General features: G+C 41.2%; 1 long non-coding RNA gene across 2 annotated transcripts in view; it reads left to right on the forward strand.

The window, feature by feature from the left end:
- LOC139753595 (uncharacterized) overlaps window positions 1-14,865 on the forward strand; it is a 55,271-nt gene extending 40,406 nt beyond the window's left edge. For both annotated transcript variants that reach the window (XR_011713730.1, XR_011713731.1), the window contains exon 3: window positions 14,439-14,865. This is a non-coding gene — a long non-coding RNA (uncharacterized lncRNA). The remainder of the gene's footprint in view (window positions 1-14,438) is intronic.
- Window positions 14,866-15,071: the final 206 nt, after the last annotated feature.

Below are 15,071 nucleotides of genomic sequence, written 5' to 3' on the forward strand. Positions count from 1 at the left end.
ATAGGAACTTCAGTGACGGGGGCTAATGGGGAGGTGATAACAAGTAGTGGTGTTGTGAGAAGGAGATGGAGTGAGTATTTTGAAGGTTTGTTGAATGTGTTCGATGATAGAGTGGGTATATGTGTCAGAGGTGGAGGGAACGAGGAGAAGTGGGAGACCAAATTGGAGGTGGAAAGATGGAGTGAAAAAGATTTTGAGCAATCGGGGCCTGAACATGCAGGAGGGTGAAAGGCATGCAAGGAATAGAGTGAATTGGAACGAGGTGGTATACTGGGGTCGACGTGCTGTCAATGGATTGAACCAGGGCGTGTGAAGCGTCTGGGGTAAACCATGGAAAGTTCTGTGGGGCCTGGATGTGGAAAGGGAGCTGTGATTTTGGTGTATTATACATGACAGTTAGAGACTCAGTGTGAACAAATGTGGCCTTTGTTGTCTTTTTCTAGCGCTACCTCACGCACATGCGGGGGGAGGGGGTTGTTATTTCATGTGTAGTGGGCTGGTGGTAGAAATGAATAAAGGCAGACAGTATGAATTATGTACATGTGTATATATGTATATATCTGTGTGTATATATATATATATATATATATATATATATATATATAATTATTGAGATGTAAATGTATATATATTTGTGTGTGTGGACATGTATGTATATACATGTGTATGTGGGTGGGTTGGGCCATTCTTTTGTCTGTTTCTTTGCGCTACCTTGCTAACGCAGAAGACAGCGACAAAGCAAAATAAATAAATGAATAAATAGATATATTATTAAATTTTAGGGAGAATAAAAAGATGTTTTGGAAGGAGGTGAATAAAGTGCGTAAGACAAGGGAACAAATACGAAATTCAGTGAAGGGGGCTAATGGGGAGGTAATAACAAGTATTGGTGATGTGAGAAGGAGATGGAGTGAGTATTTTGAAGGTTTGTTGAATGTGTTTGATGATAGAGTAGCAGATATAGGGTGTTTTGGTCGAGGTGGTGTGCAAAGTGAGAGGGTTAGGGAAAATGATTTGGTAAACAGAGAAGAGGTAGTAAAAGCTTTGCGGAAGATGAAAGCCGGCAAGGCAGCGGGTTTGGATGGTATTGCACTGGAATTTATTAAAAAAGGGGGTGACTGTATTGTTGACTGGTTGGTAAGGTTATTTAATGTATGTATGATTCATAGTAAGGTGCCTGAGGATTGGTGGAATGCTTGCATAGTGTCATTGTACAATGGCAAAGGGGACAAAGGTGAGTGCTCAAATTACAGAGGTATAAGTTTGTTGAGTATTCCTGGTAAATTATGTGGGAGGGTATTGATTGAGAGGGTGAAGGCATGTACAGAGCATCAGATTGGGGAAGAGCAGTATGGTTTCAGAAGTGGTAAAGGATGTGTGGATCAGGTGTTTGCTTTGAAGAATGTATGTGGGAAATACTTAGAAAGCAAGAAAGCAAATGGATTTGTATGTAGCATTTATGGATCTGGAGAATGCATATGACAGAGTTGATAGAGATGCTCTGTGGAAGGTATTAAAAATATATGGTGTGGGAGGCAAGTTGTTAGAAGCAGTGAAAAGTTTTTATCGAGGATGTAAGGCATGTATATGTGTGGGAAGAGAGGAAAGTGATTGGTTCTCAGTGGATGTAGGTTTGCGGCAGGGGTGTGTGATGTCTCCATGGTTGTTTGATTTGTTTATGGATGGGGTAGTTAGGGAGGTAAATGCAGGAGTTTTGGAAAGAGGGGCAAGTATGAAGTCTGTTCTGGATGAGAGAGCTTGGGAAGTGAGTCAGTTGTTGTTCGCTGATGATACAGCGCTGGTGGCTGATTCATGTGAGAAACTGCAGAAGCTGGTGACTGAATTTGGTAAAGTGTGTGAAAGAAGAAAGTTGAGAGTAAATGTGAATAAGAGCAAGGTTATTAGGTACAGTAGGGTTGAGGGTAAAGTCAATTGGGAGGTAAGTTTGAATGGAGAAAAACTGGAGGAAGTGAAGTGTTTTAGATATCTGGGAGTGGATCTGGCAGCGGATGGAACCATGGAAGCGGAAGTGAATCATAGGGTGGGGGAGGGGGCGAAAATCCTGGGAGCGTTGAAGAATGTTTGGAAGTCAAGAACATTATTTCAGAAAGCAAAAATGGGTATGTTTGAAGGAATAGTGGTTCCAACAATGTTGTATGGTTGCGAGGCGTGGGCTATGGATAGAGTTGTGCGCAGGAGGGTGGATGTGCTAGAAAGGAGATGTTTGAGGACAATATGTGGTGTGAGTTGGTTTGATCGAGTAAGTAATGTAAGGGTAAGAGAGATGTGTGGAAATAAAAAGAGCGTGGTTGAGAGAGCAGAAGAGGGTGTTTTGAAATGGTTTAGGCACATGGAGAGAATGAGTGAGGAAAGATTGACCAAGAGGATATATGTGTCGGAGGTGGAGGGAACGAGGAGAAGTGGGAGACCAAATTGGAGGTGGAAAGATGGAGTGAAAAAGATTTTGAGTGATCAGGGCCTGAACATGCAGGAGGGTGAAAGGCGGGCAAGGAATAGAGTGAATTGGATCGATGTGGTATACCGGGGTCGATGTGCTGTCAATGGATTGAATCAGGGCATGTGAAGCGTCTGGGGTAAACCATGGAAAGTTGTGTGGGGCCTGGATGTGGAAAGGGAGCTGTGGTTTCGGGCATAATTACATGACAGCTGGAGACTGAGTGTGAGCAAATGGGGCCTTTGTTGTCTTTTCCTAGCGCTACCTCGCACACATGAGGGGGGAGGGGGATGTTATTCCATGTGTGGCGAGGTGGCGATGGGAAGAAATAAAGGCAGACAGTATGAATTATGTACATGTGTATATATGTATGTGTCTGTGTGTGTATATATATGTGTACATTGAGATGTATGGGTATGTATATTTGCGTGTGTGGACGTGTATGTATATACATGTGTATGGGGGTGGGTTTGGGCCATTTCTTTCATCTGTTTCCTTGCGCTACCTCGCAAATGCAGGAGACAGCGACAAAGCAAAATAAATAAATAAATAAATATATATATACATAAGTATACGTATGTAAGTAGGAGAGATGGCCAGAGAGCGTTATTGGATTACGAGTTAATTGACAGGCGCGCGAAAGAGAGAATTTTGGATGTTAATGTGCTGAGAGGTGCAACTGGAGGGATGTCTGATCATTATGTTGTGGAGGCTAAGGTGAAGATTTGTATGGGTTTTCAGAAAAGAAGAGAATGTTGGGGTGAAGAGGGTGGTGAAAGTAAGTGAGCTTGGGTAGGAGACTTGTGTGAGGAAGTACCAGGAGAGACTTGAGTACAGAATGGAAAAAGGTGAGAACAATGGAAGTAAGGGGAGTGGGGGAGGAATGGGATGTATTTAGGGAATCAGTGATGGATTGCGCAAAAGATGCTTGTGGCATGAGAAGAGTGGGAGGTGGGTTGATTAGAAAGGGTAGTGAGTGGTGGGATGAAGAAGTAAGATTATTAGTGAAAGAGAAGAGAGAGGCATTTGGATGATTTTTGCAGGGAAAAAATGCAATTGAGTGGGAGATGTATAAAAGAAAGAGACAGGAGGTCAAGAGAAAGGTGCAAGAGGTGAAAAAGAGGGCAAATGAGAGTTGGGGTGAGAGAGTATCATTAAATTTTAGGGAGAGTAAAAAGATGTTCTGGAAGGAGGTAAATAAAGTGCGTAAGACAAGGGAGCAAATGGGAACTTCAGTGAAGGGCGCAAATGGGGAGGTGATAACAAGTAGTGATGATGTGAGAAGGAGATGGAGTGAGTATTTTGAAGGTTTGTTGAATGTGTTTGTTGATAGAGTGGCAGATATAGGGTGTTTTGGTCGAGGTGGTGTGCAAAGTGAGAGGGTTAGAGAAAATGATTTGGTAAACAGAGAAGAGGTAGTTAAAGCTTTGTGGAAGATGAAAGCCGGCAAGGCAGCAGGTTTGGATGGTATTGCAGTGGAATTTATTAAAAAAGGGGGTGACTGTATTGTTGACTGGTTGGTAAGGTTATTTAATGTATGTTTGACTCATGGTGAGGTGCCTGAGGATTGGCAGAATGCATGCATAATGCCATTGTACAAAGGCAAAGGGGATAAGAGTGAGTGCTCAAATTACAGAGGTATAAGTTTGTTGAGTATTCCTGGTAAATTATATGGGAGGGTATTGATTGAGAGGGTGAAGGCATGTACAGAGCATCAGATTGGGGAAGAGCAGTGTGGTTTCAGAAGTGGTAGAGGATGTGTGGATCAGGTGTTTGCTTTGAAGAATGTATGTGAGAAATACTTAGAAAAACAGATGGATTTGTATGTAGCATTTATGGATCTGGAGAAGGCATATGATAGAGTTGATAGGGATGATCTGTGGAAGTTATTAAGAGTATATGGTGTGGGAGGGAAATTGCTGAAAGCAGTGAAAAGTTTTTATCAAGGATGTAAGGCATGTGTACGAGTAGGAAGAGAGGAAAGTGATTGCTTCCCAGTGAATGTTGGTTTGCGGCAGGGATGCATGATGTCTCCATGGTTGTTTAATTTGTTTATGGATGGGGTTGTTAGGGAGGAGAATGCAAGAGTTTTGGAGAAAGGGGCAAGTATGCAGTCTGTTGTGGATGAGAGGGCTTGGGAAGTGAGTCAGTTGTTGTTTGCTGAAGATACAGTGCTGGTGGCTGATTCAGGTGAGAAACTGCAGAAGCTGGTGACTGAGTTTGGTAAAGTGTGTGAAAGAAGAAAGCTGAGAGTAAATGTGAATAAGAGCAAGGTTATTAGGTACAGTAGGGTTGAGGTAAAAGTCAATTTGGAGGTGAGCTTGAGTGGAGAAAAACTAGGGGAAGTGAAGTGTTTTAGATATCTGGGAGTGAATTTGGCAGTGGATGGAACCATGGAAGTGGAAGTGAGTCATAGTCTGGGGGAGGGGGCAAAAGTTCTGGGAGCATTGAAGAATGTGTGGAAGTCGAGAACATTATCTCAGAAAGCAAAAATAGGTTTGTTTGAAGGAATAGCGGTTCCAACAATGTTATATGATTGCCAGGCGTGGGCTATAGGGTTGTGCGGAGGAGGGTGGATGTGTTGGAAATGAGATGTTTGAGGGCAATATGTGGTGTGAGGTGGTTTGATGAAGTAATGAAAGGGTAAGATAGATGTGTGGTAATAAAAACAGTGTGGTTTAGAGAGCAGAAGAGGGTGTATTGAAATGGTTTGGTCACATGGAGAGAATGAATGAGGAAAGATTGACCAAGAGGATATATGTGTCAGAGGTGGAGGGAACGAGGAGAAGTGGGGGAACAAATTGGAGGTGGAAGGATGGAGTGAAAAAGATTTTGAGCGATCGGGGCCTGGACATGCAGGAGGGGGAAAGGCGTGCAAGGAATAGAGTGAATTGGAACGATGTGATATACCGGGGTCGACGTGCTGTCAGTGGATTGAACCAGGGCATGTGAAGCGTCTGGGGTAAATCAAGGAAAGTTTTGTGGGGCTTGGATGTGGAAAGGGAGCATTATACATGACAGCTAGCGACTGAGTGTGAACGAATGTGGCCTTTGTTGTCTTTTCCTAGCACTACCTTGTGCGCGTCTGGGGGGGAAGGGGGCGTGTGGTGGGGTGGTGATGGAAATGAATAAAGGCAGCAAGTGTGAATTGTGTACATGTGTATATGTGTATATGTCTGTGTATGTATATATATGTATTAATTAAAATGTATAGGTATGTATATGTGCGTGTGTGGACATGTATGTATATATATGTGTATGTATGTGTATGTTGGGCCATTGTTTCGTCTGTTTCCTTATGCTACCTCGCTAACGCGAGATACAGCGACAAAGTATAATATATATCTTTTTCTTTCATACTATTCGCCTTTCCCGCGTCAGTGAGGTAGCGTTAAGAACAGAGGACTGGGCCTCTGAGGAAACATCCTCATCCAGCTCCCTTCTCTGTTCCTTCCTTTGGAAAAAAAAGTATAATATATATATATATATATATATATATATTTTGCTTTGTCGCTGTCTCCCGCGTTTGCGAGGTAGCGCAAGGAAATAGACAAAAGAAATGGGCCAACCCACCCCCATACACATGTTTATACATACACGTCCACACACGCAAATATACATACCTACACAGCTTTCCATGGTTTACCCCAGACACTTCACATGCCCTGATTCAATCCACTGACAGCACGTCAACCCCGGTATACCACATCGATCCAATTCACTCTATTCCTTGCCCTCCTTTCACCCTCCTGCATGTTCAGGCCCCGATCACACAAAATCTTTTTCACTCCATCTTTCCATCTCCAATTTGGTCTCCCACTTCTCCTCGTTCCCTCCACCTCCGACACATATACCCTCTTGGTCAATCTTTCCTCACTCATTCTCTCCATGTGCCCAAACCATTTCAAAACACCCTCTTCTGCTCTCTCAACCACGCTTTTTTTATTTCCACACATCTCTCTTACCTTTACGTTACTTACTTGATCAAACCACCTCACACGACACATTGTCCTCAAACATCTCATTTCCAGCACATCCATCCTCCTGCGCACACCTCTATCCATAGCCCACGCCTCGCAACCATACAACATTGTTGGAACCACTATTCCTTCAAACATACCCATTTTTGCTTTCCGAGATAATGTTCTCGACTTCCACACATTCTTCAAGGCTCCCAGGATTTTCGCCCCCTCCCCCACCCTATGATCCACTTCCGCTTCCATGGTTCCATCCGCTGCCAGATCCACTCCCAGATATCTAAAACACTTTACTTCCTCCAGTTTTTCTCCATTCAAACTTACCTCCCAATAGACTTGATCCTCAACCCTACAGTACCTAATAACCTTGCTCTTATTCACATTTACTCTTAACTTTCTTCTTTCACACACTTTACCAAACTCAGTCACCAGCTTCTGCAGTTTCTCACATGAATCAGCCACCAGCGCTGTATCATCAGCGAACAACAACTGACTCACTTCCCAAGCTCTCTCATCCACAACAGACTTCATACTTGCCCCTCTTTCCAAAACTCTTGCATTCACCTCCCTAACAACCCCATCCATAAACAAATTAAACAACCATGGAGACATCACACACCCCTGCCGCAAACCTACATTCACTGAGAACCAATCACTTTCCTCTCTTCCTACACGTACACATGCCTTACATCCTCGATAAAAACTTTTCACTTATTCTAACAACTTGCCTCCCACACCATATATTCTTAATACCTTCCACAGAGCATCTCTATCCACTCTTATCATATCCCTTCTCCAGATCCATAAATGCTACATACAAATCCATTTGCTTTTTTAAGTATTTCTCACATACATTCTTCAAAGCAACACCTGATCCACACATCCTCTACCACTTCTGAAACCACACTGCTCTTCCCCAATCTGATGCTCTGTACATGCTTTCACCCTCTTAATCAATACACTGCCATATAATTTACCAGGAATACTCAACAAACTTATACCTCTGTAATTTGAGCACTCACTCTTATCCCCTTTGCCTTTGTACAATGGCACTATGCACGCATTCCGCCAATCCTCAGGCACCTCACCATGAGTCATACATACATTAAATAACCTTACCAACCAGTCGATAATACAGTCACCCCCTTTTCTAATAAATTCCACTGCAATACCATCCAAACCTGCTGCCTTGCCGACTTTCATCTTCCGCAAAGCTTTTACTACCTCTTCTCTGTTTACCAAATCATTTTCCCTAACCCTCTCACTTTGCACACCACCTCAACCAAAACACCCTATATCTGCCACTCTATCATCAAACACATTCAACAAACCTTCAAAATACTCACTCCATTTCCTTCTCACCACTACTTGTTATATATATATATATATATATATATATATATATATATATATATATATATATATATATATATATATATATATATATATATATATATATATATATATATATATATATATATATATATATATATATATATATATATATATATATATATATATATACACATACATACGCACATATACACACACACACACACATATACATATATATATACATATGAAAAATGTAAGAAATAATTTAGAAAACTGAAACTTCTAGCTTGAAATGAAATGAAAAAATGAATGTCACATAATGGTTTAACCTCTGGCTACGGAAAAGGGAAATGTATAATTTATTTACACAAACGTCAATAGTAGTTCTCATCAATTTAACCGCTGTATCATACTGCCTGGTGCACTTCTCTTATCATGAAACAGGAATATTGGCTTATGATGTTTCTCAATTTTCTTCATTACACAAAGTACAACCATAGTTTGGATACATGAGGGTAGGTAGTTGGTCATCCGCCATAAAATTTATCTGGACCTCAATGTATATATATATATATATATATATATATATATATATATATATATATATATATATTATATATATATATATATATATATATATATATATATATATATATATATATATATATATATATATATATATTATCCCTGGGGATAGGGGAGAAAGAATACTTCCCACGTATTCCCTGCGTGTCGTAGAAGGTGACCAAAAGGGGAGGGAGCGGGGGGCTGGAAATCCTCCCCTCTCAATTTTTTTTTTTTTTTTTTTTAATCCCTGGGGATAGGGGAGAAAGGTGCAAGAGGTGAAAAAAAGGGCAAATGAGAGTTGGGGTGAGAGACTATCAGTAAATTTTAGGGAGAATAAAAAGATGTTCTGGAAGGAGGTAAATAGGGTGCGTAAGACAAGGGAGCAAATGGGAACTTCAGTGAAGGGCGTAAATGGGGAGGTGATAACAAGTAGTGGTGATGTGAGAAGGAGATGGAATGAGTATTTTGAAGGTTTGTTGAATGTGTCTGATGACAGAGTGGCAGATATAGGGTGTTTGGGTCGAGGTGGTGTGCAAAGTGAGAGGGTTAGGGAAAATGATTTGGTAAACAGAGAAGAGGTAGTAAAAGCTTTGCGGAAGATGAAAGCCGGCAAGGCAGCAGGTTTGGATGGTATTGCAGTGGAATTTATTAAAAAAGGGGGTGACTGTATTGTTGACTGGTTGGTAAGGTTATTTAATGTATGTATGACTCATGGTGAGGTGCCTGAGGATTGGCGGAATGCGTGCATAGTGCCATTGTACAAAGGCAAAGGGGATAAGAGTGAGTGCTCAAATTACAGAGGTATAAGTTTGTTGAGTATTCCTGGTAAATTATATGGGAGGGTATTGATTGAGAGGGTGAAGGCATGTACAGAGCATCAGATTGGGGAAGAGCAGTGTGGTTTCAGAAGTGGTAGAGGATGTGTGGATCAGGTGTTTGCTTTGAAGAATGTATGTGAGAAATACTTAGAAAAGCAAATGGATTTGTATGTAGCATTTATGGATCTGGAGAAGGCATATGATAGAGTTGATAGAGATGCTCTGTGGAAGGTATTAAGAATATATGGTGTGGGGGGGCAATTTTAGAAGATGAAAAGTTTTTATGAGGATGTAAGGAGTTAGTGTGGAAAAAGAGGAAAGTGATTGGTTTTTCAGTGATGTAGGGTTTTCGGCCCGGGGTGTGTGAGTCTCCCTGGTTGTTTAATTTGTTTATGGATGGGGTTTGTTTTTGGGAGGTAAAAGCAAGTTTTTGGGAAAAAAGGGGGGAAGTATGAAGTTTTGGGGAAAAAAGGGGGTTGGGAAGGGAGTCAGTTGTTGTTCCTGATGATCAGCGTGGTGGCGGGTTCATGTGAGAAAAATTTGCAAAAAAGCTGGTGGGCTGAATTTGGTTTTAAAATGTGTGAAAGAAGAAATTGAGATAAAAATTGGGAAAAAGGGGAAGGTTAAATTTGGGAAAGAAAAGGGGTTTAGGGAAAGTCCAAATTGGGGGGGAAGTTTGAATTTGGAAAAAAAAATGGAGGAAGTGAAGTGTTTTTTGATACCCGGGGGGTGGTTTGGGGAGGGATGGAACATGGAAGCGGAAATGAATTTATGGGTTTGGGGGGGGGGGAAAATTCCCGGGAGGTTGAAGAATGTTTGGGGAAAACAAAAACATTTTTTTCAGAAAAACAAAAAAGGGTTTTTTTTTGAAGGAATTTGTGGTTCCAAAAAAGTTTATGGTTGGGGGCGTGGGCTTTGGATAGAGTTCGCAAGGGGGGGTGGGGTGTGGTTGGGAAAGGGGATTTTTTTTTTTTAAAAAATTTTGTGGGGGTGAGGTTTTTTGATCGAGTAAGTAATTAATTAAGAGGGGATGTTTTTGGAAAAAAAAAGAGGGGTTGAGGGGGAGCCAAAAAAGGGTTTTTGAAAAGGGTTTTTTCAATGGAGAGAAAGAGAAGGAAAGATTGAAACCCAAAAGGGGAAAATGTGTCAAGGGCAAAAGGGGGAGAAAATTGGGAGGTGGAAAGTTTGGGGGTTAAAAAAAATTTTAAATGAAAAACGGGGCCCAACATGGGAAGGGTTTAAAGGCGGGGAAGGAAAAAGATTTAATTTGGAAAAGATTTTTGGGAAAACCCGGGGTTTGATCTTTTCAAAAGGGGTTGAACCGGGCCCTTTTGAAGCGTTTTTTTGGTAAACCATGGAAAATTTTGGGGCCCCGGGGTGTGGGAAAGGGGAAACTGTTGGGTTTTTTGGGATTTTTCCCTTTACAGCTGGAAGGGCGAGTGTTTAACCAATGGGGCCTTTGTTTTTCTTTTCCTAGCCTACCCCCGCACCACATTTAGGGGGGAGGGGGGGTGTTTTCCATGTGTTTTTTGGCGGGGGTGGCCCATTGGGGAAATAAATTTAAAAACAGGAAAAGGTTTTAAATTTTCATGTGTAATTTTTTGTATGTGTCTGTTGTGTATTTTATATGTGACATTGAATTTTATGGGGGATGTATATTTGCGTGTGGGACGTTGTATTAATACATGTTATGGGGGTGGGGTTTTGGGGCCCTTTTTTTTCTCGTTTCCTTTTCGCTACCCAACCCCAAAGCAAAACCAAAACGGAAAAAAAAAAAAAAAATAAATAAATAAATAAATATAATATATAATAAGTTAAATTTTAAAAAAGGTTAAAAAGTTTTAAGTAAAAGGGGGATGGCCGAGGGGCGTTTTTTTAAATTAAAAGGGGGTTTAATTTAAGGCGGGGAAAAAAGAGAGGGTTTTGGATGGTTTTAAAGTGCCCGGGGAGGTTTCAATTTGGGGGGATGTTTTTGATCATTTTTGTGGGGCAAGGTGAAGATTTGTATGGGTTTTTAGGGGAAAAAGGGGAAAAAAAAAGTTTGGTTGAAGGGTGGGGGTGAAAAATAATGAGCTTTGGGGAAAAAGGCTTGTGGGGGAAGTACCAAAGGGGAAAACTTTAGTACCGAAAAAGGGAAAAAAAGAGAACAAAAGGGGGGTAAGGGGGAAATGGGGGGGGGGAAAAAGGGATGTATTTAAAGGGGAACCGTGATGGTTTTTCGCAAAAAAAAGGGTTTTTTGGGATGAGAAGGTGGGGGGTTTGGGGTTTTTAATTTGAAAGGGGAGTGAGTTTGGGGGGAAAAAGAAGGGACGATTATTTTGTGGGAAAAAGAAGGGGAAAAAGGGATTTTGGGGTTTTGAGGGAAAAAAATCAAATTTAATGGGAGGGTGTAAAAAAAGAAAGAGACAGGAGGTCAGAGAAAAAAGGGGCAAAGGTGAAAAAGAGGGCAAAAGAAGTTTGGGGGTGGGAGGGTATCATTTAAAATTTTTTTGGAAGAAAAAGATGTTTTGGAAGGAAAGGGAAAAAAAGTGCGGGAAGAAAAGGGGGCAAATGGTTTAAATTCCCGTGAAGGGGGGAAAAGGGAGGGGAAACAATTTTTGGTGATGTGGGGAAAGGGGAGGGGTGGAAGTTAAATTTTAAGGTTTTTTTGGAAAGGTGTTTTGGGTTTTATAGGTGGCAGATATAAAGGGTTTTTTTGGTCCCAGGGGTGTGCAAAGTGAGAGGGTTTGGGGGAAAAAGGGTTGGTAAAAAGGAAGAGGTAGTTAAAAGCTTTGGGGAAGAAGGGAAACCGGAAAAGGGAGCGGGTTTTTGGGTGGTAAAATTTCAGTGGAAAATTTTTTAAAAAAAGGGGGGGCTGTAATTTTTGACTGGGGGGGTAAGGTTATTTAATGTATGTTTGGAAATCAATTGGGGAGGGGGCCTGAGGATTGGGGGGGAAATGCTGCATAGTGCCATTGTACAAAGGGGAAAGGGGATTAAAAGTGAGTGCTCAAATTACAGAGGTATAATTTGGGTTTATTTTCCCCGGTAAAATTTTAAAGGGAGGGTATTGAAATTTAGGGGGGTGAAGGAAAGTAAAAGAGCAATTTAGATTGGGGAAAAAAGCGGGGGGGTTTTAGAAGTGGTAGAGGATGTGTGGATCAGGTGTTTCCTTTTAAAAATGTATGTGAGAAATACTTAGAAAAGCAAATGGATTTGTATGTAGCATTTATGGATCTGGAGAAGGCATATGATAGAGTTGATAGAGATGCTCTGTGGAAGGTATTAAGAATATATGGTGTGGGAGGCAAGTTGTTAGAAGCAGTGAAAAGTTTTTATCGAGGATGTAAGGCATGTGTACGTGTAGGAAGAGAGGAAAGTGATTGGTTCTCAGTGAATGTAGGTTTGCGGCAGGGGTGTGTGATGTCTCCATGGTTGTTTAATTTGTTTATGGATGGGGTTGTTAGGGAGGTAAATGCAAGAGTCTTGGAAAGAGGGGCAAGTATGAAGTCTGTTGGGGATGAGAGAGCTTGGGAAGTGAGTCAGTTGTTGTTCGCTGATGATACAGCGCTGGTGGCGGATTCATGTGAGAAACTGCAGAAGCTGGTGACGGAGTTTGGTAAAGTGTGTGGAAGAAGAAAGTTAAGAGTAAATGTGAATAAGAGCAAGGTTATTAGGTACAGTAGGGTTGAGGGTCAAGTCAATTGGGAGGTGAGTTTGAATGGTGAAAAACTGGAGGAAGTGAAGTGTTTTAGATATCTGGGAGTGGATCTGTCAGCGGATGGAACCATGGAAGCGGAAGTGGATCATAGGGTGGGGGAGGGGGCGAAAATTTTGGGAGCCTTGAAAAATGTGTGGAAGTCGAGAACATTATCCCGGAAAGCAAAAATGGGTATGTTTGAAGGAATAGTAGTTCCAACAATGTTGTATGGTTGCGAGGCGTGGGCTATGGATAGAGTTGTGCGCAGGAGGATGGATGTGCTGGAAATGAGATGTTTGAGGACAATGTGTGGTGTGAGGTGGTTTGATCGAGTAAGTAACGTAAGGGTAAGAGAGATGTGTGGAAATAAAAAGAGCGTGGTTGAGAGAGCAGAAGAGGGTGTTTTGAAATGGTTTGGGCACATGGAGAGAATGAGTGAGGAAAGATTGACCAAGAGGATATATGTGTCGGAGGTGGAGGGAACGAGGAGAAGAGGGAGACCAAATTGGAGGTGGAAAGATGGAGTGAAAAGGATTTTGTGTGATCGGGGCCTGAACATGCAGGAGGGTGAAAGGAGGGCAAGGAATAGAGTGAATTGGAGCGATGTGGTATACAGGGGTTGACGTGCTGTCAGTGGATTGAATCAAGGCATGTGAAGCGTCCGGGGTAAACCATGGAAAGCTGTGTAGGTATGTACATTTCCGTGTGTGGACGTGTGTATGTACATGTGTATGGGGGGGGTTGGGCCATTTCTTTCGTCTGTTTCCTTGCGCTACCTCGCAAACGCGGGAGACAGCGACAAAGTCTAAAAAAAAAAAAAAAAAAAAAAAAAAAAATATATATATATATATATATATATATATATTATCCCTGGGGATAGGGGAGAAAGAATACTTCCCACGTATTCCCTGCGTGTCGTAGAAGGTGACTAAAAGGGGAGGGAGCGGGGGGCTGGAAATCCTCCCCTCTCAATTTTTTTTTTTTTTTTTTTTTTTTTTTTTCCAAAAGAAGGAACAGAGAAGGGGGCCAGGTGAGGATATTCCCTCAGTGGCCCAGTTCTCTGTTCTTAACGCTACCTCGCTAACGCGGGAAATGGCGAATAGTTTGAAAAAAAAATATATATATATATATATATATATATATATATATATATATATATATATATATATATATATATATATATATATATATATATATGTTATCCCTGGGGATAGGGGATTAAGAATACTTCCCACGTATTCCCTGCGTGTCGTAGAAGGCGACTAAAAGGGGAGGGAGCGGGGGGCTGGAAATCCTCCCCTCTCGTTTTTTTTTTTTTTTTCTTTTTTCAATTTTCCAAAAGAAGGAACAGAGAATTGGGCCAGGTGAGGGTATTCCCTCAAAGGCCCAGTCCTCTGTTCTTAACGCTACCTCGCTAATGCGGGAAATGGCGAATAGTTTGAAAGAAAGATATATTTATGTATATATATATATACATTCTTTATTTTTTTCTTTCATATGTGTTTACTACGTCCTGGGTGACCGAGGTAGTGTCCAGAATAGATGAATGACCGTCAGAGTTTAGAATAATCTCCTTTAACTCTCTCTTTTGTTCCCTCTTTTGGAAGGTACTATAGGAGGGGAAGATTTCCAGCCTGCTTCTCTCACCCAACTTGGCACCTTCCACTACATGCAGGAGGCCCAGAGACCCGGCTGAAGTCCCGTTACTCAGAATCCAGCTAAGAACATGGGTTACAGATTGATAACCATTAAGTGAACTTTTGAAAAGCACCAGAGAACAAGAAGTCCCTTGTACTTGTGATTAGGGTGTTTACTTACCATTAGCAGTTGTGTCAGAATGCATGCAGCATATTTCTGATACTGAGTAGCCTTAAATGTTTAATATAATAATATCCGGAGACCCATTGCGTGATCACTGATTATGTTACTGATGCAACCATTTAGATGTTAAGATATTCCAATCATTGCGTGCCTATGTATGTTTGTTATATTATGTGGACCCATGTAATTTTATTTAGGTAGTAAAAGTAGGGTTATTGGCTTTTCCTTATCCTACAGAAAAGTGAGTAGTCAAAAGTATGCTTAGCAGTCCATTGGCTTAGTTGGATCATTAATGTCTTAATTAAGGGGTTTTACTTAAACTATGGCTGTGGACCCCCATGGTTTCACTTGAACATCATCAACCATCAAATAATAATTAGTAAGCACTACTAGTGATACGCAGCAGTATTTTTAATTTT

Source organism: Panulirus ornatus, chromosome 15, assembly GCF_036320965.1.
Source record: "Panulirus ornatus isolate Po-2019 chromosome 15, ASM3632096v1, whole genome shotgun sequence".
Lineage (NCBI taxonomy): Eukaryota > Metazoa > Arthropoda > Malacostraca > Decapoda > Palinuridae > Panulirus > Panulirus ornatus.